The following is a 26,560-nucleotide window of genomic DNA, read 5'->3' on the forward strand; positions in this document are numbered from 1 at the left end:
GGCTCAGGTCATGATCCTGGAGTCCCGGGATCAAGTCCCACATTGGGCTCCCTGCTCAGCAGGGAGTCTGCTTCTCCCTCTGACCCTCCCCCCTCTCATGTGCTCTCTCTCTCTCTCATTCTCTCTCTCAAATAAATAATCTTTAAAAAAAATTAAAAAAAAAGAAGTATGGGAAAGGTTTAGATTTTTTAAATTTATTTATTTATTTATTTGAGAGAGACAGAGATAGTGAGAGAGAGCTTGAGCAGGAAGGAGGGGGAGAAGCAGGCTTCCCGCGGAGCAGGGAGCCTGATGCAGGGCTCGATCCCAGGACCCCGGGATCATGACCTGAGCTGAAGGCAGAGGCTCAACCATCTGAGCCACCCAGGTGCCCCGGAAAGGTTTAGATTTTTATTTACTAAATGATCCTCAAGAAGTCAGTAAATTCTCTTCTATTATAAATCTAGAATTGACTAAATTTATAAGTGTTCCTCATCTGTAATGTACTTTAAAATACTGATTTCAAATATTTTTTCTGTCAATGGCTCACAGTAAGATATATATTTCATGTCATTATCCAGTGATATATTCATATATAACTGAAAGTAAAGGTTCACAAAACAATACTTATTACAAACAGTGTACTCCTATCCCATCCCATCCTAAACTATAATAAGCCAAAGACATTGGTCCCACTGATTTTTCACAAACCACTAACTGATCAGATTTCAAACTTGAAAAAAACGTCGATACAGACCGTATGATGTATCTCGATATGCAAGTTGGCATTTGAAAGACCAAATCAGGGATCACCTCTCAGATAGTGGATGGTTAGCTTACTAAAGATTTTATTCAGGATTTTAACTCCAAAGGAAGCTGGATTCAATATCTTCACCTGCATCCATAATCTTTACCTGCATCTCCAATGAAGTGTTCATCTTTAAGCACAAAGGATGTTAGTAATAAATTTTATTGGGGGAACACGGTTCAAAATATGAGACTATTGAGGAATAGCATACAAACTCCTCTACCTTTGCATGAATGGAATAGGATTCTCCAACAAGTCCAGCAGCCTAACACCTTTTGAGTTGCATCCAAGGTCATTAAAGTCTTCAGCTCTTGTTCCTGCACCAAACACCCTTCCTCCACTTAGGAGAAGATTCTCGGGCCTGATCAGACTAAAAAGTGAGCTAATCCCACCAACAAAATATTATTTACTTGCTTTAGTGCTTGCCTGAGTATGTTTAAAAAAACAAAGTGGGAAATTTACTTGCCTATAAATAGGGATTTATTTTTTATTATTTTTGTGTCTGCATGCTAATAAAGATTTGTAGATGGGGCAAAATTTGGTCTGAGATTTCAGTTCATCTGAAGCAAGGCTATGACCCAAAAAAACCCTGAAAAAATATGAGTAATGAAACTAGCTTGGATAAATCTGCAACAGAAAGGTCTATTTTACTTGTTGCCAATATAATTCTCATATAATATACAAATCAGTATTGTTTCATCAAATACTTAACTTCTTTGAAACATGTTTTAAATTGCAGAAAGAAATCATTAGCAAATAATTTTTTAGGTCCTGAAATAATTACTATCTCAGTTTCTCTTCAATGAATGACCTTACTATATTCTAAAACAACTTTATACAAATTTTGTTTTTTAAACTACAGAGGTCAGATGCTGTAGTGAAGTAAAATTAGGCATAGACAATAGGAAAAAAAGAATGGAAGACAAGAGCCTATGTTTAAAAAGTCAGGGAAAGCTTAATTCTATCAAGGGGGAAAAAAAACCCAAACTAATCTCAACAGGGAATGTAATAAATTTGAGTCCTAAATAGCTCCCAATTTATTAATTCAAAGTTTAATACTTGTTTTATAAACTGAAACAGATGCATCCTTTATAACATTAAAATGTGGATTATTAAAATGAGGTATTACTTTAAAAATCTGTTTCACCTCATATAATTAAACAGAATGTACACTTCTCATTACCTTTTGTTTATTACTCTGTTGTGTTCAAACTTTTTTGGAGGGGATACCAGAAGTCCTTATTTTAAAGGACTAAATGCCAGGATTGAGTTCCTAGCAGTTTAAATCTGTTTGGCAGCAAACAGTTCATTCATTGTGGCCATTCCTAAAGCATCCAGTGAGTCCTAGCTTTCTGAGACTAGGTTTGAATATTGTTGCTATTGCTTATGTGTGTGTAAAATTAAAACCCAGTAATACAAAACAACCATATGTAATAACAGTGCTATTAAAATATTTTCTAGTTGTACCACATACAGATGTTAGGGGGAAGTGATAGATACTATGAGAAGAACATCTCAGCAGTATTGCTCCAAGTGTGGTTTTCAGACTTAATACTAAATTAGGTTTGCTGAGTTTGTGACTGGAAATTAACATACTTAACAAGAAATCTGAGAAGTTAATGAGTTAGTCAAATTTGAAAAAGAGTAAGTTAGAAGTCTGTGGAAAACATACACATTTGAAACAATTTTATACTACTCCACAAAACTACTTGCAAGGAAAAAATGCAATGGTAGTGCTCAATTCAATTAAACAGGTTCTTGAAATTTAAGTGGGGATACAAGCAAATCCCTAATAGAATAGTTCAGTACAAGGTGTGGTATGATTAAGTACTAAAAACTATGAAGTAGGGGCGCCTGGGTGGCTCAGTTGGTTAAGCGGCCAACTCCTGATTTCTGCTCAGGTCATGATCTCAGTGTCCTGGGATCAAGCCCCACATCGGGCTCCGTGCTCAGTGCAGAGTCTGCTTGTCCCTCTCCCTCCCCCAACTTGTGCTCTCTCTCTCTCTCTAAAATAAATAAAAATCTTTTTAAAAAAATAAAAAATAAAAACTACGAGATATATTATATCATCATTTCTAAGAAAGTAGTGTTAAGAAGGAGATAACCAGTGAGGAGGAGCTGGTAAAAAAGCTCGTATTGTAAAGAAGGTAAGACAACATCACTAGAAAAAAATCAGGTGTTTCAGTAAGGCCGACTTAGTAGCAACCTTTTAAAAAGATTAGCTGGCAGTATCAATTAAAAACTGTTAGCAATCACCTGAATGAGAAGTACTAGGTGCCTGAAGGAGGTTGATGCCAATGAGGATGGAAAAAAAGGGGTGACTGGATATAAACTTTGAAAAAAGAGTTCACAGGGCTTTGTTTCTGACTTAATGAAGATGTGAGATATTCCCAAGCAGTAAATTCTGAGGAGAGACTTGCGGTGGACATACACAAAGAGAAAGATCTGAGTGAAAGATAAGAGTAAGTTGTAATTGTTTAAGTTGTAAAAAAAAAAAAAAAGGGCCATCCAACATCAAAGAGAAGAACATATGCAAGAAGAGTAAAAGGCCAGTGGCTCAGCTGTGGTGAATATCCAGTTAGGGTATTGAAGAGTAACCAAATCAAGAGTCAAAAAGGAAGCGGTTGGATAAGAAGGACAAAGAAAGAACTGCATCATGGAAGCCAAGGAAAGAGAAAGTTTTTAAAAAGAATGAGTCCTCCATTGTTCAAATGCACAGAAAGATCAAGGAGAAAAAGATTTGAAAGTATTACTCTAAAGCTGCAGGTGACCAGACATCAGCAGAATTACACAATGTTTTTTGTCAAAACATATAAAAAGCCAGAAGAAAGAAAAAGTTTGAGATTCTGAAGCAGGTGATTGATGTCATCTCAAGTATTTGGTTTTCAAATCTGCTTAAGCCTATCTAAATCAGTTGGCAATAGACATAACTAACAATGAAATCTATACCTGGGCACTCCCCCTCTATTAATCACTTGGAAATGTGCTATCACAATTATCTATTTGTTTAAGTTAATTATTTGGTATATGGTTTTCCACTAACATGGGGCATATTAAAATGGAGAAAAAGGAGACAACCCCCCCCATATCTCCTGGAGTGGATTGCGTTGATGGCCTCATCCACCAAAAACAAAAAAACAACAAAGTCAGTGACATTTGACATATTGCCCCTCATTAACCTTTCATAAAAGACCACAGGAAGAAATGCTTAACCTAAGGAAAATACTTGTAATGTTTCCGTCTCAAGTCCGACTGCATGGACGATGAGGGAATAAGGATTTTGAAGGAAGGGAGACTCAGGATCCCTGAAATCGGACCTAGTGAGTGGCTTCCTATTTCATGTATTCGTAAGGGCAGGCTTGACTTGAAACAAATTCTTTTACCCTCTGAAAAATTTAGGATTATATTTCAAAACTATAAAGTTTAAGTTAGCAGGATGGCTGAATCAGGTACCCCTAAAATGTCCTTTTGTAGATATCACTAAAATAAATTTCCCATGGAAAAACCTTTCTTAAATTCAATTCTCGCCTACTAGAATAGGACAGAACCTGGCACTATTTCAGCATGGCTTCCTTTTCTTGGGACAGAACTGTAATAACAGTAACAACAACAACAATAATAATAGTAATGGTAATAATAATAAATGTCCATAAAGGAAACTTTAAGAAATACAGATAAGAAGAGGGGGAGGAAAGCTGCCCAGAAATAACTACTGTTATTTCTGAATATTACCTTATGAATTTTTTTCTTTTTTTAGAATTTTTTAAAAAGATTTTATTTATTTATTTGACAGAGAGAGATACAGCGAGAGAGGGAACACAAGCAGGGGGAGTGGGAGAGGCAGAAGCAGACTCCCTGCTGAGCAGGGAGCCTGACGTGGGATTGATCCCAGGACCTTGGAATCGTGACCTGAGCCGAAGGCAGACGCTTAACTGACTGAGCCACCCAGGTGCCCCTGAATTTTTTTCTTAAGCCAAATACAGCTATGTAACCGCCTCTCTCCCTGCACTTAACATATCAGGCAAATCTTTCCATGTTCATATATATATATCAACATTTTAATGGTTGCCTATTCATTCTGTAGAACAGACACACATAACTTACCTCACTAAGCTCTCACGGCTAGAAATTTAGGCTACTACTACACAAAATGCTACATGACTAGCCATGGACAGTTATCTTTGAGCACCTGTCCAATTATTTCCTTTGTAATTTCAGAGTCACAGGATACATACTGCTTAATTGGCAGCTGGAAAGACTGTACCAATCCATGGTTTCACCAACAGCATACAATGGTGCCTATATACCCACATCCTTGACAAGCTGGGTTGTATTGTTTTAATCCTTGTCAACCTAACTAGCCAAATACAGGTATTTGGGTTCTGCTGTTTTGTTTGGTTTGGTTAATTAAAAATATTTCAGGTTTAAAATATAAATAAAACAAAATTTGTGGTATAGCAGTAGCAGAGGCTAAGTGTTTTCCTTCCATGACTAAATACCAAATTCCTATGGGTTTATTTAAAAAACATATATTTTAATGTATATATTTACACATGTTATATATATATATATATATATACACACACATACACACACACAATAATCATAATTTGTAAAAACATACCTTCAGGGATCTGAAGTATACTTAAGATGTAGGTTTTTTTAAAAAATGACTAATACACTATTTCTTGAGCTATTAATATTCATTGAACCCATAACTTTCTTTTGCTAAACATGATAAAGAGAAATACACATCATGAAATTTAATTTGGAAAATACATAGCAACATCTAACTAATAATTTTGAAGTTGAGGATAACGTTGTACTTAAGCACCTTCCTTGACAGTTAATATACTCATTCCCTCCCTCCACATTTTCCAATGTTCCCATGGCCTCTACCTCATAGAAATGGTATGCTATGTTTGTGAAAGCTCAAAAAAGGGAAGGTAAACAATTCACATTTATTTATCATTTGTAGTATACCAGGCACTGTGTGAGGTGCTTTACAAGTGTACATTGGCTCATATAGACAGATTAAAGATATTTTCACTCACTGGAAATGGGGTCAGGTAGAATGAGTGTCTCCAGCCAGTGGGATCTCCCCTGAAAACCAAAAGCAATAGACCAGTATGGTTTTCTCCAAGGTTCATTACAAAATTTATAATAGCAAGTCTCAGATTTAAAAGGTTCTTTCATACTGTAACAATTTCATTAAAATGTAATTTCACATGCTGAATTATACACTGGGATAAAGCACCATTTGGGTCCTGTTTATTCTCTTTCAAAACATGGATGAATGGGATAAGACATATGTTAGAAGAGTTCCTGGAGAAGGGGGCAATGAGTTACAAAGGATTTTACTCTCAAACATAAAAAAGAAGGAAGAGGGGCACCTGGTGGCTCAGTTGGTTGGGCGACTGCTTTTGGCTCAGGTCATGAGGGTCCTGGGATCCAGCCCCGCATTGGGCTCCCTGCTTGGCAGGAAGCCTGCTTCTCCCTCTCTCACTCCCCCTGCTTGTGTTCCCTCTCTCACTCTTGCTCTGTCAATTAAATAAATAAATAAAATCTTTGAAAAAAAAAGAAAGGTAAAAAACAAGATATACAAAATATATGGTAATAACAGGTTATATACACAAACACTCACGCATCCATACTGCTTTGTTGAATGCTTAGTTACTAGATATTTAATGGAATGACTATTAATTCGATTCATTAGGTATGTACTGAATGCTGATGTGTACCAGGCACTGTCCCAGTAGCTGGAGAAAATCTGACTTTACAGAGCATACAGTGTACTAAGGGATACAGAGCAATACACAAGCAATTACTCTCTAGTGGTATGCACAGGATCTGTGGAAATACAAAGAAGGTAAGAGAAGTTTACATCAAGAAATATCTAGGCTTAAAATCTAGAGACTGAGCAGGCCAAGGGGAAGTGTTGGGGGAAGGATGTTTCCAGGCAGAGGTAACGAAATCTTCTGCACCAAAAGGTGAAGAAGGAACATTAGAAGTTGAGGGAAATAAAGTAGTTTAGACTGATTGAGTCTTTGGAAGGCAAGGCAGAGGGAAGGACCAAATGATTAAGGCTGGATTGATCTTAATGACTATAACTGTAATTTGAAGTTTGATACTTTCATTCTCTTTCCTGGAAGTTTATAGTTAAAATATTAGGAAAAAATAAGGTCAAAGGGATATTAGCCATACTATCATAGAAATAAATATGACATAAATTACATATTAATGGTTTGAAACATTTATCATTTGTTTCTGTTGCAAAGCTGAAGAAAAAGTTTACCTAATTAATGTTAACCACACGAAGTGCTGAAGTGTAACTTTTCAAAAAGCATCTTGGTTCCTTATCTATAATAGCTTCTCTATAGTTTGTCAGTTTTTCCTTAAAATTTCCATCAAATTGGCTAAGACCCAACCTGATAAAAACTAATGATATTCAAGCTTTAGCCACATCAGAATTACCTAGAAGGCTTGTTAAAACATAGGTTTCTGAGATCCCAGCCCAGAGTTTCTGCTTCTCCAAGTATGGGGTGGGATCAGAGCATCCGTATTTCTAAGAAATTCTCAGATGATGTGATGTTGGGTCCTGAGACCTTGAGTACCGCTGCGATGTTGGGTCCTGAGACCTCGAGCACCGCTGCTTTACAGTATCATGTAAGTATACTCAAATGAGAGGAGGAGGAAAGAAGAGTTGTCTCTGAACTCTTTAAACTATGGTAGCAAAAGTCAGGTGTCCAAATTTAACTTACTGAGTTAGTTTTCAAACATCTTGAGGAACTGACGTTGCAATCTTCTTGTTTGAATTTACCGTTCTAAGAACCAGTAGGCATGCTACTAACACACTACCTATAACTTCACAAAGACTGGTTAAAGAGTTTAAGCTTTTCAAAAATGTCCAGTAAGAAACTAGCCAAGAGCACCTCTGAAATCTCTCTGAAACCTATTGAGGCTTGCTGCTGCCACTACTGCTAAATGTAACCCACATGCTTCCAAACTGATCTAGTGTACAAACAAGCTCCTTTATAAGGCAAAAGGATTTTTAACATGAATAACAATTTCTCCCTTAAAAACACAGCAAATAGGGGTGCCTGGGTGGCTCAGTCGTTAAGCGTCTGCCTTCAGCTCAGGTCATGATCCCAGGGTCCTGGGATCGAGCCCCGCATCAGGCTCTCTGCTGGGCGGGAAGCCTGCTTCTCCCTCTCCCACTCCCCCTGCTTGTGTTCCCTCTTTTGCTGTGTTTCTCTCTGTCAAATAAATAAAATCTTTAAAAACAAAAACAAAAAAAACCACAGCAAATAAATTTTACAATAAGTGAAAATTTAAATAAACAATTATATTGCATTTAATCAACTAAGGCCAACATTTACATACATTAAAAGTTATTGTTTAATTAAATATGTAATTATAATAATTGGTAATTAATTCTGCATTATCTCTGGGGGGCTTGCCACTTCTTTGAACACAAGATGGCTACATATGGGATCCATACTGTCATCTAAATGTGTTGTTTATGCAGCAAATTATTACAGCAGCTAATTTATGACCAGCTAATTAACTTTACTCCTCTCTACATATATGTATACACAGCAGACAAGCAATTGTGATTTCACTTTTATTCCAATTAGTATTATTAATTTTAATAATGCATCTTTAACAAAGGTGTATTAAGAATTTTCATAAACAGATAAAACATTCACTGATTCTTTAGAAGGTAGCATGCAATGCACTAAGTACTTCATCTTCACACTCTCAATCTTGGTCTTCTAGTTTAAGGAAATGAACTAAAAAAAACTTAAGTAACTTGCCTAACATGGACAGCTATTAAGTAGACAGCTAAGACATTTATATCATGCTTTTGAGACAGTATTATAGAAGAAACTACTGGAGTACTTCTAACTTGAAATACTGAAAAGTTAGAAAGTTTAATTTAGCAAATATAAATTTGACCTCAATCCCCTTTTCCTTCCAACTCTTCTTGGGAGACCCTCAACAACCAACAGACAACTGGTGAGACCCAGAATGATCCTGCAATCTCCGGAATGGAGGTTCACTTTCCTCATCATTAGGCAAGAGCCAAATAACCAACAGTAAAGGAAAAGGCTTGCCTTGCTCTGCAAGGTCGAGGAACTGGAACAAAGACTAGCAGATTGGGGGACATCTGGAACAGATACTTCTGGACCCCCACAGGATTCAATCCTCCCAGCCCCAGGCAATTCTCCCTCATGAGCCTAACTGCTGCTGGACTTTGTTGCCCTTGACTGCCATGTGTGGTTTAGAAACAGAGAAAGCTCCTCCCAGGGCCTCAACTCAAATCAGTCTGCTACCTGATTCTTGGATTTTCCTAGACTTAGAAAGGACAGTTGGTCCTTTCCCGTGTTTTTGCTCTGTGATGTGAAATATCTGTACCTGATCCTTCAGAGCACATTATTCTGCAGTGATCACCTCTCTTTAATTTACCTGGGTTTTTTTTTTTTTTTTTTTTAATTTAGAAACTGGATACCAGTTCCAGGGGAAAAAGGGGAAAGAGATAAAAAAGGAATGGTTTTTGTTCATTCTGTTTTTCCTCAAAATTTTTCATTCCTTTTTTTGTCAAAACTCACCTATTTGCTATCAAAGCAAATATATATACATCTACACCATTACATTAGACATAATTGCTTGTTACTTGACTATACCCCACACTAGATATAAGTGCCTTGAGAGTAGGGGACATTTGATATTTTCTGCTTTTAGGTTATAGACACATATTTCCACTTGGTACACTGAACAGGATTCATATTATCTCTATAATACTTCAGCTTTTCCATCTTGTAAGTGCAGATAATACATATTCTAACTTACTTCACAGATTAAAATTAGTAGAAAATAAAAACTGAAGTACTACACACTTCATAATTAATAGTATTCTTCAGGCCTCGTCCTCATAATAAACTACAAGGTTTATCAGAACATTCATAATGGGGCACCTGGGTGGCTCAGTTGGTTGAGCAACTGCCTTTGGCTCAGGTCATGATCCTGGAGTCCCAGGACTGAGTCCCACATTGGGCTCCCTGCTCAGTGGGGAGTCTGTTTCTCTCTCTGACCCTACCCCCTCTTGTGTACTCTCTCTCTCAAATAATAAATAAATAAAATCTTTAAAAAAAACATTCATTACATGCCTCATTAACTTTATGAGCATGCTAAACAATAAGGTTGACAGCCAGTTATCTTCCACCCTATCTTTACTCTCTTGACAAGTATTTCTGGATATATGTATAAAATATGTGAGCAATGAAAAATAAAGAAAAGGAAAAATCAAGAAATTGTTGTTATGTACAAAAAAGGAGGGACGCCTGGGTGGCTCAGGCGGTTAAGTGTCTGCCTCTGGCTCAGGTCATGATCCCAAAGTCCTGGGATCAAGTCTCACATTGGGCTCCTTGCTCAGCAGGGAGCCTGCTTCTCTCTCTTCCTGCCGTTCCCCCTGCCTGTGCTTTCTCTCTCCCTCTAATAAGTAAAATCTTAAAAAAAAAAAAAAGAAAAAGAAAAAAGGAACCACTTGTGTCCTGTTGGTGGGAATGTAAATTGGTGCAACCACTGTGGAAAACAGTATACAGATTCCTCAAAAAAATTAAAAATAGAAACAGCATATGATCCAGTAATTCCCCAAAGAAACTACCTGGTATTTACCCAAAGAAAATGAAAACATTAATTTGAAAAGATATATACACCCCAATATTTACTGCAGCATTATTTAAAATAGCCAAAATACAGAAGCAACCTAAGTGTCCATCAATAGATGAATGAATAAAGGAGACACACACACACACACAGGAATATTACTCAGCCATAAAAAAGAATGAGATCTTGCCATCTGCAATCACATGGATGGACCTAGAGGGTATTATGCTAAGTAGAAGAAGTCAGGCAGAGAAAGACAAATACCATATGATTTCACTTATGTGTGGACTCTAAAAAACAAACGAACAGACCATCAGTTAAAAATTAAAAAACCAAAACACACTCATCAGTACAGAGAACAAATTGGTGTTTGCCAGGGGGAAGGTGTGTGTGTGTGGGGGGGAGCAAAATAGATAAAGGGGATTAAAAGATACAAACTACCAGTTATAAAATAAGTAAGTGATAGAGATGAAAAGTACATCATAGAGAATAGTCAAGAATACTGTAATAATTTATGGTGACAGATGGTGATTACACATGGTGAGCAATGAGTAATGGATAGAACTGTCAAATCAATATGTTGTACACTTGAAACTAATATAACATTGTATGTTAATTATACTTCAATTTTTAAAAAGAAAAAAGAAACCATATCCTAAAGGTTAAAACTGTTGTTTAAATGCTGCAGAAACACCAAAAATATTTTAACCAAACATTCTAAACAAAGTGGAATTATCTCTCACTTTACACAACTTCCCTTATGTGTTAGAGAATTGATACCCACTTATAAATTCTGTAATTAGCAATTCTATAATAAAACCAAGAAGAAATAAAACCGTAACTCTGAATCTATACTGAAAACTACTTCTGCTTACCCCTGACCATGGCCTCTGTACTGGGTTGTACCGTCTCCCCCAAAAAGATATGTTCAAGTTCTAAACCTCAAATTTGTGAATGTGATCTCATTTTAAAATAGGGTCTCTGGAGATGTAATTAAGCTAAGATAATGTAATATTAGAGTGGACCTTACGTCCAATGACTGGTGCCTCTACAAAAGAAAGGAGAGATTGGGATACAGAGACACAGAGACACACACACACACAGGGAAGAAGGCTATGTGACAATGGAGGCAGAGATTGGAGGGATGTAGCTAACAACCAAGGAAATCCAAGGATTGCTGGGAGCCTCCAGTCTTCCCTAGAGCCTTGAGAAGAAGCACAACCCTGCTGACACCTGATTTCAGACTAGCTTCTGGAACTGTGAGAGAATAAATTTCTTTTGTTTTAAGCCACCAAAGTTGTGGTAATTTACAACAGTCCTAGTAAATTAATACAGCCTTTTAAAGAGGAGCACATATTAGCTATAGTAGCAAGACTGCAAAACAAATAGTTTTTCAGCATCCATTTTCTCAATTGCCTTATATATAGTTAGTGAGAAGGTATGTGAGGGATGGATTTCACCAGAAGGATTACGTACATATTGTCTTTTCATCTTCTACCCACATAACAGCAGGTTAATCAGGGATTAGCCAAAGACTACGTCTAGAAAATTCTACCCAAGGGTACTGGTGTCCTATCTATGTTCTATTAGCACTTGATTGTTTTGTAAACCACACAGATTTTGGTTTGGCATTCTATCACAGCCATAGAAATCTCTCATTCTGCAATCCAGTACCTATTTTCTCATGGCCACCTATGGAACTCTCTCTTCTGTGCTGCTTTTTCTGGTTTACTGATGCTGTGTTGGATGTTTAAAGGTGACACGTCCAACCCTAGAAACATACTACCCTGATCCTTTCATAGTCATCTACCTACACGAATTCTCACAAGGCTGAGAGAGAAGCAAGAGCACAGCACCATCTACTTTCCATTACTCCTGAGAAAATAAAGCCAATGGTTGGAAGTGTAGCCCAACAAATATACTATCAGAATCATCCTCTTTAATTATGAAGTATGATGGAACCATACTCATTATGGTGCAATAATCATTAATCTGCTTTGGGTACTGTGGCTACTTAGATCTAATAACTTCCTACAAAAGTATAAATGAAGCATTACTCGAAATACAAAGGCCTGTTCTCTGAGTCACACAAAATCATTGCTGATTTCTGGCAGCATTATTTATAATCCCCAAGGGAAATTCATCAAGGGCTAATACAACCCTATGCATTTGCTCATGTTTGATACTACATCCAGGTAAAGCAAAAGAACAGAAACTGACAAGCATACTCCAAGTAACAAGTGTACTCTGTCAGTTTTGTGAACTGTGACTCTTAGATACAGGCCACAAGGCCCAGCTGGGTGCTGCTCCAGTGAGCAGCTTTCGTTGTCATCAAAACTGCTCCTGATTTCCAACTCTGGTGTTAAATTGGAAAAAGTTCATTTCTAATTCAGGCCCTATATAACTTACTATAAAGATTTATGACCTAGAAGAGCCAGCCAATAAAGTCATACACTTCAACAGATCTAAAACCTTACCTAGGGTTGGCACACTTACCAGCTTTAAACTTACATCTAATTCGGTGGGGAAAAACTGTGGCAGGAGCAAAGTAGCAGCATGTGTTTTAATTTAAAGATTAGATGTCCAGTGTGACCCAGATTTAATGATTTTCCAGATAAATTATACCCAGTTTTTGACAAAGTGTCTAACCCAGATTGATACTAAATGGCCTTCCTTTGAAAACACATTATTAGCACAAAAAAGAGAAAGCTTTATTTCTTTACAGTCAGGGTAAGAGACTGATAACTTGATCTTAAGGCTACAAATATTTATTATATCTAGCTTTAGTTTTTTTTCAGATTTATTTATTCATTTGAGAGAGCACGTGCACGGCGGGGAGGGGCAGAGGGAGAGGAAAGAGAAACTGAAGCAGACTCTGCACTCAGCGGTGAGCCCAACACAGGGCTTGATCTCAGGACCCTGAGAACGCCCCTATCATATCTAGCTCTAAATAATCCTTTTCTTTTTTTAAAATTTTTATTTTTAAAAGTACTTTATTTATTTGAGAGAGAGAGAGAGTACAGTAGGGCAGAGGGAGAAGCAGGCTCCCTGCCAAGCAGGGAGCCCGATGTGGAGATGGATTCCAGGACTCCAGGATAATGACCTGAGCTGAAGGCAGATGCTTAACCGAATATGCCACCCAGGTGCCATTATCATATCTAGCTTTAAGTAATCCTTTTCCAAAAATGTGTCTAAAGTATTTATAGTTTGTTTCTAAATGGCCTTGCCTCACTGAATACAGAATTATAAGCAGAATTTAGTTCATTGTTATGCTACAAAGACACCATCATGATGTACTAATGTATTTTTATAGATTCTTAATCAACCCTCTCATCAAAAAAAGCACAGGGGCGCCTGGGTGGTGCAGTGGATTAAGCTTCCAGCTCTTAATTTCAGCTCAGGTCATGATCTCAGGGTCGTGGCATCAAGCCCTGAGTTGGGCTCCTCACTCAGCTGGAGTCTGCTGGAGATTCTTTCTCTCCCTCTGCTCTTCCCTCTGCTCGCTCTCTCTCAAATGAATAACTAAAATCTTTTTTTTTTTAAAGCAAAAATACACATACATGCAAATATCGGCATTAATATCAAAAGGTTTCCCATACCCACCAGGGGTTCTATAAACTTCAAATTAAGAACTGCTGGAATATGATTATTATAGAATCAGAAACCTTTGGGAAACAGAATTTTCTGTGTTTCTCTGGTATTGGTAATTATTTCCAAGAGAGGTGAGAGACAGAATAGGTCAGAGACTTGAAATTTTTAGGTTTTATGTGAGATGTGAGCATTTTAGAAATGAAAAGGCACAAAGACTGGGATTTTCTTTAAAATACTCTACACAAAAAACCAAACAAAACCCCCACAAAAGGTAGAAAGAGGAGTGCAGAAGACAGAGATGAAATAATACGGCAAATGGCAGTGGCAGTAGAAACTATTAGGTGCATGGAGGTTTAACTCTCTACATTTGTGTATGTTTGGGCATTTTTACAATTAAAAGTTTAAAATTTTTCAAAAAGAACTCTCCAGCTAATCAAGACATCAAGATGTCAAGACACAATTTTACATCTGTGATCACTGGGATCCTAGCTACAGTCACAGAACCAGGAAACATACACATAGCTGCCACGACTAGGGCTGTTTCAATTATACCAGGCTGTCCCAGATCTCACCCGAGTCTTTAACTTCTTTCCAAAAGAAAAACAGAAAAATGTGATAGGTTAGTTTTGGATAAGGGGCTCTTGGGGTAGGAAAAGGAGGGGGTAAAGGAGGAAGGTATGAAATTTGGTGCCCACTTGCATAGTGGTCTTCTTTTTCAGGCCAGTCTGAAAGCCAGGGTTCCGGTGGTGGGGGTGGGGGTGGGGGAGTGGAATATACCATCTTGATGACTTACTTTAGAAAATACCTTTAGCATGTGACCCTGAAGAAAAAAAGGTCTCCAGAACAGTTGGGGAAATTTGGGGGAAAAAATAGCCATGAATTCAAAATATCAGTAAGTATGGTCACTTTAAGATTTGTAATGGGCTTTCCTGATGACCTTTCTCCCCCTTGTGAGGGCCCTGACTTTATAAAGAAGCTATGCCAAGAGAGATAAGTGAATTAAATTGAATACTCTGTGGCACAGTTTAGCAGGCAATTCATCATGAGGGAAGTCTCAAGTACTGCTGGCTGAATTTTAAAGCACTTTCTCCAATAAGGCTGGACATGCATGCCTCTGGGCATACAAATTTTCTTTAAGTTGGCAGGAGAATTGTTTCCTCATTCCATCTTTCTTACAGTCAATTCAATTATCATGGCACAGAAGACAGGGTTTGCAGGGATAATCCCATGGATAATTTTTAGAAAACTCATTTTAAATGTTAGTTTCAATCTCCTCTTTAACTAAAACTTTTATCTAGCAACCCATAAATCATGAGATTTATTTATTTGAGTTTTATTATGCTTTGTTACTCTGTTTCAATTGGATACATAACAATATTAAAAACTCCTACTTACTAAATGAGTTCTTTAAGTCTGTTTTTTTCCCCCCATTTTTTCCCAATAACCTCATAAATTAAGCACTATTCTCACCATTTTACAGATAGGGAGATGGAGGCACGCTCAGAGAGTTAAATACATCAATCAGAGATGACAGAAGTAGTAAGTGACAGAGCCAGGATCTGCGCCTAGGTCTGCATGACCTGCCCTTTCCAGTATGCTGCATCATTGCTACAAAGAGGGAAAAACAAAAAAGGGAATCAAAAAAGGCAGGAAGCAAAAGAAAGAAAGAAAGTAAGAAGGGCAATGGAAAATATATTACCAAATCTTTGTGAACTGGATGACCTTGGACAGATTGTCACACTGTCTTTTACTTCTTGGTTCCACCTTCCAGGCAGTCAATATAAAACCAGTACTTCTAAGTGGTCCAGTTTTATACTCAAGTTGTTGTCTTTTTTATTTTTTTAAACAAATATATATTTAGATTCTTCCAAGATGATCTTTATGGAGAAAAGTGTCATTAAAAGCTGAGATTTTAAGTTGGCCCTAGTTATGGAAAACAATAGAAATGTCAACTCTTCTGTGTGACTGACATCAGAGCACTGCCAAGGAATTTCTGTTATTTTGATTTAGACCTGCACTGGGGATAAACAGGGTATCTCCAAACAGCAAATTATGCAAATTTATGAATGCCCTAAAATGAACATTAAGGATTATAAAAGTTCCTAAGATTAAAACCCAATAAAATGTTAACGATCTGATGAATGAACTCACCTAAGTCACTCAGACCTGCTTTTCTTCCTTCTGTGCTGCTCCCCCCATCACTGGATGACCCCATTGTCATCAGTCATCCAGGTGAAAGCCTGGACATAGTTTTTTCAATTCTTACTGATTTTTTAGAATTCTTGAGAAAAATCCTTAAGAGAATTTTATGGGGAAAAAATTACCTGAAAAAGTCATAACTCTGCATAACTATTTGCCAGTACCCAGACTTCCTACTGACCACTAAAAACAGACAATGTGCAGTGGCTGAAAATCCTGTGTGTTAGAAGACCCAACTTTTGATTGATACTCTGCCATTAAGGAGCTCTGGGACTTCAGGACTAAAGAAAGGCACTGGACACTGTGTTAGATGTTTTACATGACCTCATTTCTTTCTTATAATTCAATGAGGTAGATACATCATTCACATTCTTAAATAAGAATACAAAGGCTCAACAGGTTAGATGTGTTGTCCAAGTTTTCAAAGCAAAAAGACAGATTTGGAATTCAAACCTAAATTTCTCTACCACATTATACTGTCACATGTGATTTCACATCTATAAAATTTTTAAATGAAAGCAAACCCAAAAATATTGTATAGGAAACTGTTGCTGTAATATATTTCTCAAAAATGCACTGATTATAGCAGCATCAATTGTCAATTAAGTGCCACCTTTGTGAACACTTTATTTCAGCATCAGAAAAACACCTAAACACCTGAGTCAAAATACACAAGCCCGATTTCATAATACTAACAAAGTGGCTGAAATAAACAGAGTAGGGGGAAATAGGCTGTGGTAAACTACTCATATCACAGATTCTCTTGTATTCAATATATCCACAACCGTATAATATAATTTGACAGTGCAGCAACTGATGGAAATTTATAGGCAAATTATCTCTGCCTGTTGCCACAGGAGTACTGAGCACAACAGACATATTAGGCTTGGAAAATATTTGAGTGCTAGAGTTGGCAATTATCTTAAACATGAAGCGTAAAAATCATGTTTTAAATTGTAAAAAAATGCCAATTTCAACACAAATCTATGCAAAAGAAGATCTTGGGACTGCTATAAACAAACTCATAAAACAGAATTAAAAAAGAAAACCAGTAGAAAGTCTTAATCCATTTGTTCAATTTCAAATGCCATATTTCTAATAGTCACTCTATTTGATCTAGTCATCAAATAACAAGAAAAATGGACTCACAGCTCAATTTCTACTAATGTAGGAACAACTGTGTTATCTGATAAAGAATGATGATAAGAGTCCATGGGTTATGGGTAATAAGTCCAAGGTAATTACTACCTGTTACAGAAACACTCCATTGATTTGGGCATTTATTTTTGATGAATGGATGTCATATTGCAGAGTTAAGTGGGGAGGGAGCAGCAGGAAGAATAGTTCAGAATACTGGCATCAAATTCTACTGCAGTAATATAAAAGTCAATGTTTGATAAATACCAATATAGATATGCCTCATTATATGTTATACCAACATGCAGGATTTCATTACTACTGAGTTTACAAATAAGCTAATTATTGTGTGCGTGCATGTGTGTGTGTGTGTAATCCATTCTCAGAAAATGATGCTTAACATCATTGGAATTGAATGGAATCAAGAGATTAGAGGCAGGGAGTTCTGTTTCTAGAATATAGTCATTAGTACTTTGCATCCAGTTCTTGGTCATGACTTCAGAGAAAATGGGATAGCAATAAGAGAAGGCAGGAAGAAAGAGATACACAGAGAAGTAATAATGACAGAGGCAGCAATGGTCCACTTTCTGGTTACTGAGAGGGGTGATTCTTTCTCTTGGCTAGAAGTAGAAAGTGCTTTTTGTTTGTTCTCCTTGCTTACTTTTATTATTATTTTTAAAAGATTTTATTTATTTATTTGACAGAGAGAGACACAGCGAGAGAGAGAGAAGGGAACACAAGCAGGGGAAGTGGGGGAGGGAGAAGCAGGCTTCCCGCTGAGCAGGGAACCTGATGCGGGTCTCGATTTCAGGACCCTGGGACCATGACCTGACTGAGCCACCCAGGCGCCCCCTCCTTGCTTACTTTTAAAGTCACTAGTATCCTACTATAGCATTCATCACATATAATCACTGAGAATTTAATATGCTGATGACAGTTCTGTTGTGGCTGCAATGTTTTTCTATGGAAAGCTAAATTTGTGTATTCAGAACTAACAAAGAACTTTTCAATACAGTGTTGTATCATCTGACATCGACAATTTTTAAACAATTGAACAAAACACAAGGTTAGATTTAAAAATGGTAATTAACGGCACAAGACAAATTTTACTAGAACCCAAAAATGTAAAACTGAAGATGTTTGAGAGATGTGCAATTTTCACACCTGCTTTTCATAGTCACTACAACATCCATGAAATCCTGCCTATGGCTATTTCTCTGAACATTTAGATCAAGTACTGCAAAGTGCAAGTTAAGTGATAACTATGTAAAAATAATTACATTTGTTCAAGAAGTTAAATTCATTTTAGTTTCATTAAACTTTTTTCTTTGCCTGATTTTATGAAACAATTTTTTGTTAATTTGATTCTGAGTAAGTATAAACCATTTACATAGTAAGGTCCAATACCTCCCAGGCAAATCAGGCTGCCACTGCCATTCGCCTTCCAAAAAAGCATCCAATCACACCTGAGGCTACTTTACCCATCAGGGTTGAGGTATGCCAAGGGTGGCTGGGCTGTGGTTGTACTCTGGCTGAGGCTCAATCACATCTATGGTCTGGTGTCCAAATAGGCATCAGAATAAGCCATAGATTCATCTTGAGCCTTCAACTCAGTGTCACAACCACTAAGGATTTTTGGTGGATAAGATGGTAGACCTCTTGGAAAGTTACTGAAACCAAAATGAGCCTCTGTGCTACAGCTAATATATTCCCATTTAAAAGCACATAACTAGAATATTTCCTTTATTTCATAGATTATAATACTATAACATAATACTATAATAAAACTACAATACATAAAACTATAATACTATGACATCATAACTATAGATGTAGAGACAAATGTCAAATAAAATTATTTTTTCCATTCTGTATCTAATAAAAGGAGGTCATATATGTTGTCTGTAAAGAATATCCAAACTGAAGATGGTTGAAAATCTTTAGGGTATTGTGGCTAAAATACTAATGTATTTTTGAAATACAAAATATCAGCTCCTGGATTAAAGTTCTTAAAACATTTTCTAAACATTATCAATCCTGACACTTACGCTTGCTTTTTTTGTGGAGTGCCCAACATTCTTAGTGAAACTAGAAAATTTGAAAACCATTCTAGTCAAATTTTTTTTTTTTAAAGATTTTATTTATTTATTTGAGAGAGAGAGAGAGACAGCGAGAGAAGGAACACAGGCAGGGGGAGTGGGAGAAGCAGAAGCAGGCCTCCTGCTGAGCAGGGAGCCCGATCCCAGGACCCTGGGATCATGACCTGAGCCGAAGGCAAATGCCCAATGAGTGAGCCACCCATGTGCCCACAGGCAAAATGGTTGTTTTAGCAAATTGTTGATGTACTTCTTTTGGCAAACTTACCCTAAAGTACTAGTAATTATCAAGTAGGATCATTCCTGACATTACTCGGAAGTTGTTTCATAATATCCTAATCTTATTTTCAGCTTATATTCTTTGCAAACAAAGACAGTGTAATTATCAAGTAAGGGACCTAGAATGACAAATGAGAAAAATAAAATACAAATGAAAATAGGGGCACCTGGGTGGCTCAGTCGGTTAAGCGTCTGCCTTCGGCTTGGGTCATGATCTCAGGGTCCTGGGATCAAGTCCCGGATCGGGCTCTCTGCTCTGTGGAGAGCCTGTTTTCTCCCTCTCCCCCTGCTCTTCTCTCTAAGTAAATGAATAAAATCTTTTTTTAAAAAAAAAGAAAATAAAATTGGAAGCCAGTTCCAAAATATTGGGTTTCTCTGGCTATGTCCTAGTACCAGTATAACAAAGAAGAAATTGTTTTGAGGGATACAGGGGACTGAAGGGAAAAGTTAAGAACAATACAGATTCCTTACAATATGGTAGTTGAAAGCATAGGTTTTGAAGTCCATTAGACCATAGCTCAAATAAAATCCCATTTCCCCCCACCCACTTCATAGATGTGTGATCTTAAGCAAATGGATTCTCTCTGAGCCTGTTTTCTCACCTGAAAAATGAAGATGATAATATTTACCTCATACGATTGTGAGAATTAAATTAGATAACATAAGGTTATATGCTTAGCACAGTACTTGGCATATAGTGAGTCAATAAACAATACTACCATAATTATTCTTTATTTTTATACTTTATTTTCATCACTACTTCTTACCTACCCTAAAAAGCATTTCATGATCCAATAATTCCCTGCTTACCTCCCTAGGCTCATCTTATACCATTCTTTTCACCATATTCCAGCCATCTGGTCTTCTGTTAACCTGATAAGCAAAGCTGATTCCTGTCTGAAAGTCTCTGCACTAGTTCCTCTTAGTTCTTCCCAGAGATATTAACATGATGATTCCAAGGCAACCAAGCCACAGCTTATTATCACCTCCTGCGAGAGGTCCTCCCCAACCATCCATTCTAAGGGAACATAGGAGTCATTTTTCAGCAGAACCACCTCTTTTAATTATCCACAGAGCATATACTCACATCTGATATCTTATTCATTTGTTTGATTATTGCCTGTCTTACCATACTAGAATATAAATTGAGTAAGAACAGAGGCTTACTTGCAGCTGTAACTCTACCACCCAGAACTAGTTCTAAGTACTAGTAGAAGAAGGAAGGAAGGAGAAAGGAGTGTGATGAAAGGAGGGAAGGACAGAGGTCTTTGTACAAAGATGAATATGAGCTTTAAAGATTACTATAACTCAACAGAGGTCTGGTTTTCCATTTAAGTGGACAGTAAATGAATTCCTGTAGATAAATTACATTACCGAAAGGCATGAAATCATGTAAACAGGGTTTTAGGTATACAAATCTATATGTATATATACGCAGGTTTATTTTTTCCCTTCTCTGTTCACTTGCAGATCTTAGGATGAATTTTGAGAGTTAACTGTTAGCCATATGCTTCTATCCACAGGATACAGAATTCATCCACTAATATTTTTCCTCATATATAAATTAAATGGCTCACTTTGTTCCTTTTTGTCTGTTTTCTCTTGACTGAACATGGCTTATTAAACAAAGAGATTAGTCAAGAATTCTGATCTGTAGGAATGTTTATTTTTTTTTTCCCCTAACAGGAACATGATTCCCTAATTTGGGTATTCTTACAAATCTTTTTATTTTGCAAAATATAAGCTCAGAATCTCTGCAAAACTATATTAATGGGGCTGCATAAGACTTTATCAGCAGCATTTTTATTGAACTTATATATGACAGTTATATTTCTTTCAGTGTTTTATCAATGGAATGGTAATAGTTCAGACAGAGATGTGTTGTCTTTTTCATGCTCTGAAGTATTGTAATGTTCAAGAGAAGAGAGTAATTAAAAGCAGCCTGCTGTGCAGCAGAGTAAGGAGTGTAATTCTCAAGTGACAAATAAGGATGCAATTACTTCAGCACAGTGAGTAAGAGTCCAGAAATCGTCTCTATGTTTTTTCTTCCACTCTCACACTAGCATTACGTAAGTGTAAATAAATATATTTCATAAGGTAAATAGTGAACTGCAAATTATAATATAAAGGTACTCCTTGGCAGAAGAAAATTGAGCTGTACACATACCTTTGTAAATAACTGAACTGGTTTTTACATGTTAAAATTTTCATTTTCATTTTATTTCCAAGTTCATCATATACAGTTTTAATTTAAATCTAAGAAGAAAAGGTTTGTATTCTACTAGTTTTGTCATAATTATGCTAGTATTTAACAAAGTATTTGATATGAAGTTTGTGTTTCTAGGGCTTGATTTCAAGATTCAAATTCAGACTATTTTAAAGAAATAAGATGTATCACCAATGTTAATGCACTGCTATAAAACACTTTGCCTTCAGAATTTCTTGAAATCTCCTGGAAGAAAGACAGCATTTCTAATAGTTTTCGGGAGACTTACTCTACTGGTAAAGAAATAAAAAACAAAACTAGTGAAATATCACTTTGACATCAATATAGAGGTGAGACAAAAATGTTCACTTTAGCACACAACACTTTTACATCCTTATATGAAGTTCTTCACTAGTATGAATGGAAAAAGTAAAGTTTGTCTTCAAACTTTTCTAATGCCAAATTGTCATTATTACGTCTCCCCTAAGACCTGAATTCTTTTTTACCTTTTAAAGCTTTACTGTGGCAGGGTGCCTGGGTGGCTCAGTCATTAAGTATCTGCCTTCGGCTCAGGTCATGATCCCAGGGTCCTGGGATCGAGCCCTCCATGGGGCTGCCTGCTAGGCGGGAAGCCTGCTTCTCCCTCTCCCACTCCCTCTGCTTGTGTTCCCTCTCTTGCTGTCTCTCTCTCTCTGTCAAATAAATAAATAAAATCTTACAAAAAAAAAGTTTTATTGTGGCATAAGTGACATATAACAATATTTAAAGTACATAACTTGATATGTTATCACATAAGACCTATGAAACTAAGACCTGAATGCTCAGGTTCTTGTTTATATTCAGCCATTTCCAAAGCTGGGAAGAACAGAAAGATCAAGACAATGAGATCAGAATTTCAAAAAATGGTGGCTACATAATAATAATAAAAAAAGAATAAATAAACATTTTGAGTAAAAAAAAAAAGATGATGCTGAGGAATCCTACCTCCCAAGTTTCTTCAGAGCCCATTTAAATAATATAATCTAATAACGTGGCTCTACAATACTTCAAACCCTGATGTTAAAAAGAAAAGATGCAGGAGAAAAATGTATAGTGTTTATCATTCTACACAGAATTATGAAGAAATGAGCTGAATACTTTTCACACCACACAAAACAATACATATGTGTGATAAACACATCCTCCAAATGAATGAAAGTAACAATCTCTGAGAATGGAAAAGAAAAAAGGCATCTCCTGCAATCATCATGAGTTTCACTACACCATTACATTCAAATATTCAGCAAAAGTAGAATGGATAAACAAAAAAGTGTTACATTTACAAATAGAATACAACATAAAGAAAACAAACAAACCACAACTCCATACAACATGGATGAATCTTAAAAATAATACTGAACAAAGAAGCCAGATACCCAAATATGGTGAATGATTCCACATACATAGCTCAAAAACAGATATAATGCACAGTGAGATGGTAAAACTATGATGAAAAACCAGAAAGTGGCTATCATAAGAGTCAGGACAGTGGTTGCCTTTGGGAAGACAGAAAAGATTATGACTGCGAAAGGGAATGTAGAGGATTTCTGGGATGGCTGGTAGTGTTCTATTCCTCCACCTGGGTAGTAGCTAATGGATATTCACTTTATAGTAACTCACTATGCTATACGTTTATTTGTCCTCACTTTTCTAAATGTGTTGTTTGTATATTTTTTCAAAGTTAAAAAAGAAAGGCTTACCAATAATAGTTTATTAATAGTTACTATAGTCATCACCTTGCTATAGAGTCTACACTGCCTCTTATTATTTAGCCATTCCATACGTGTAAACGTCTTGATGACAACTAGGTCTTCCATTTCCTGTGCATTCTCCTACAAAGGGTAACAAAATGCTTTATATACTCTGTAACCATGCAAAAACAATTTCTTTTACCTGGCATTCATTCATCATAGGACTACAAGATCATATATGACAAGTTTGGAGGTGTGAGGACCCAGGTTCCAATCACTACCTTCCCTGGGTCTGTAAGTAGAAACAATCATACTTTGGAGAACTGCCAGTAAGATGAAATGAGGTAATGTGCCACTTCTCACATGAGGTGCCATAGCACATTGCACAAACCTCTACTTACTGCAAATATCACACTGTATTTCTTACTGTTCTACCTCCCACTCATCCACCCAAACTGGGCTGTGACCATATCTCCAGCAAAATGCCTGCCTATAGCACGGATGAAGTAATAAAAATGGCATTTTTTAATTATTATCGGGAATAGTGGCAACTATCATTTACTGAGTGCTTACTGTGTGCCAAGCATTGTTCAAAGTACCTTACATATAGTATTATCTTATTTACTCCTCCTATGAAGAAGTTCCTATTATCTTCATTTTATAGAGAAACTGAGGCACAGAAAGGTTAAGTAACTTCCCTGAGGTCATACAGATAGAAAAGAGCAGATCTAGGACCCTAACTCAGGTATAAGGATCTCCTGGATTCCTAAAACCACACTCTTTCCATTAAATTCTGCTATTCTATTATGCCATGAGACGTCAGGATAAAGTCTAATTGAGATTTTTCTGTTTTATAAATGCCTGAAAATATGAAGGCAAGAAGCTTGATTTGGGCCCAAATTCCAAGTTGTAAGCCAAATCTTGAGATATTCTACCTTCTGGAAATGTTTGTCTATAAATTCATAGGCAAAGATTAAATTTTGCCATACACCAGAAGAAATTATTACAATTACAGCCATTATACTCATTTGTGAAATGACTAAGCACAGGAAATACATTGAAAAGTTTTAAAAAGCACAGTAATCAAAAAGAACTATTCCTCAAAACACAGAAGTGATGATCAGTTTAAACACACATTATCCATAACGTAACAATGTAAGAAAATCTTCCAAATTTACCAATACAATTTGGATAACAAATATGGTAGTAGATAAGGTGATTTAATTGCATTGCACGAAACTTGGTTTCATTACATTCACTTATGCACTTAGTGAAGCTATAATCAAATTGAAAACATTCACTAATTTTACTTTAAAGTTTTCCCCTTTGCTCTGAAATAATTCTCACACACCTGCCTATGTTACTAGTCATGTGGATAGACAGAAGAGAGCACTAACACCCAGATTCTCCCTTCTAGTTTTTTATCACCAGAGAACATAGTTAACAGAAAGAAAACTTAGACCATCTCCTTCTAGGCATTAGAAGTTAAAGAAGATTTTGGATTCACTCTTAAAAATAAACAAACAAAAGAGGTATTACTTTCTAAATGTGGACTATGGAGAGAATCTGGGTGAGGATGCAACAAACCAGAAGAATAACTAAACTCAGAATTCTAGTCAGAGAAATTAATTTTACTCCCATTCACCCAATACATAGTGACTACTGTTGTAAAATGCTTCTCAGATAGCCTGGATGATTTATAAACATAACCTACTTACATGCTTTAAACAACTCAAGCACTTTTATAGAGATAAACAGACACCAACTGCCTCTCTTCTTACCCTTCATACCCCAAGGCAGAGGATTCTTAGGTACTGGGACTCTACCTCAAAGGAACAAATGACCTCACTAGAATCCAGATTTAGCTGCTGCCTGGCCCCCCATTTTCTGTTGTTTGGTTTGTTCCTAAGGGGAAAGTTGTGAGGGATCAAGGCAATGCTCAAACACATCATCTAAAAAACCAGCAGTCCCTCCTGACCATTCTTAGGTTTCTTAGAGATTGTCCACCCTTAACCCTCATGTCACCAGAAGAAGCAGGTTTACTCACATAAACGGTCTTTCTCTCCTCTCCTGTTATTTAAGAAGTGGGGGGCTTTCCTTTCCATGGGTTTGGTTATTATTCCCAGATAATCAAGGCCCTAACAGTTGGGCTCAACTGCTTTATCTGATTAAGAGTCCAGTGTAATAACAGTAAGATCAAAGCAATTCTATGGCAGATAACCTTAATCCAGTAAAGGATTGGGTTGACTGGAGACTGGACTATAGACCTTCCAAGTGCTATTCTACCCTGTGGTCTCAAATGAAAGCCTTGGGTATTTGCCTGGACCTCTCCTTCTTGACAATCTCTGGATTCCAATTTTTAACCTCTGGCCCCAAAAGAGTACCAGAAGCTCGGCTCAGATTCTTAGCTCTGCTGAGAATTAGGCAAATGACCAAGGGTAAGGAATTGTACCAAATGTCGAGCTCCTCCCTCAACCCATTTTCTGGGTTCCTGGCCCCTCAAGCACTTACTAACTTACTAGTTCTCCAATGCCTGCAAATAGATTTTGTTTTGCCCAGTTTTTCTAGTTGTTCTTAGCAAAAAGGTTGGTTTACAATGAGCTTATCCACCATTAATAAAAGCAAAAATTTCCAAAATTTGACTTTTGTCCATGATAAAACTGATTCTTTTTTTTTTTTTTTTAAAGATTTTATTTATTTATTTGACAGAGAGAGACACAGCGAGAGAGGGAACACAAGCAGGGGGAGTGGGAGAGGGAGAAGCAGGCCTCCTGCGGAGCAGGGAGCCCGATGCGGGGCTCGATCCCAGGACCCTGAGATCATGACCTGAGCTGAAGGCAGACGCTTAACGACTGAGCCACCCAGG

The 26,560-nt window shown here is 36.9% G+C and overlaps 1 protein-coding gene and 1 long non-coding RNA gene across 3 annotated transcripts in view; both read right to left on the reverse strand.

Annotated features, from left to right (window-relative positions):
* Positions 1 to 26,560, reverse strand: part of UBE2E2 (ubiquitin conjugating enzyme E2 E2) — a 351,397-nt gene that overhangs the window by 151,261 nt on the left and 173,576 nt on the right. The gene's annotated exons all lie outside the window — the stretch shown is intronic.
* On the reverse strand, positions 6,980 to 11,433 carry LOC145722505 (uncharacterized). Its single transcript, XR_014146805.1, has 2 exons — positions 7,426 to 11,433; positions 6,980 to 7,392 (listed from the first exon to the last, which is right to left on the reverse strand). It is a non-coding gene; the product is annotated as an uncharacterized LOC145722505 (long non-coding RNA).

The sequence above is a fragment of the Leptonychotes weddellii genome, chromosome 1, assembly GCF_054177405.1.
Source record: "Leptonychotes weddellii isolate Sample4059 chromosome 1, ASM5417740v2, whole genome shotgun sequence".
Taxonomy (NCBI): domain Eukaryota; kingdom Metazoa; phylum Chordata; class Mammalia; order Carnivora; family Phocidae; genus Leptonychotes; species Leptonychotes weddellii.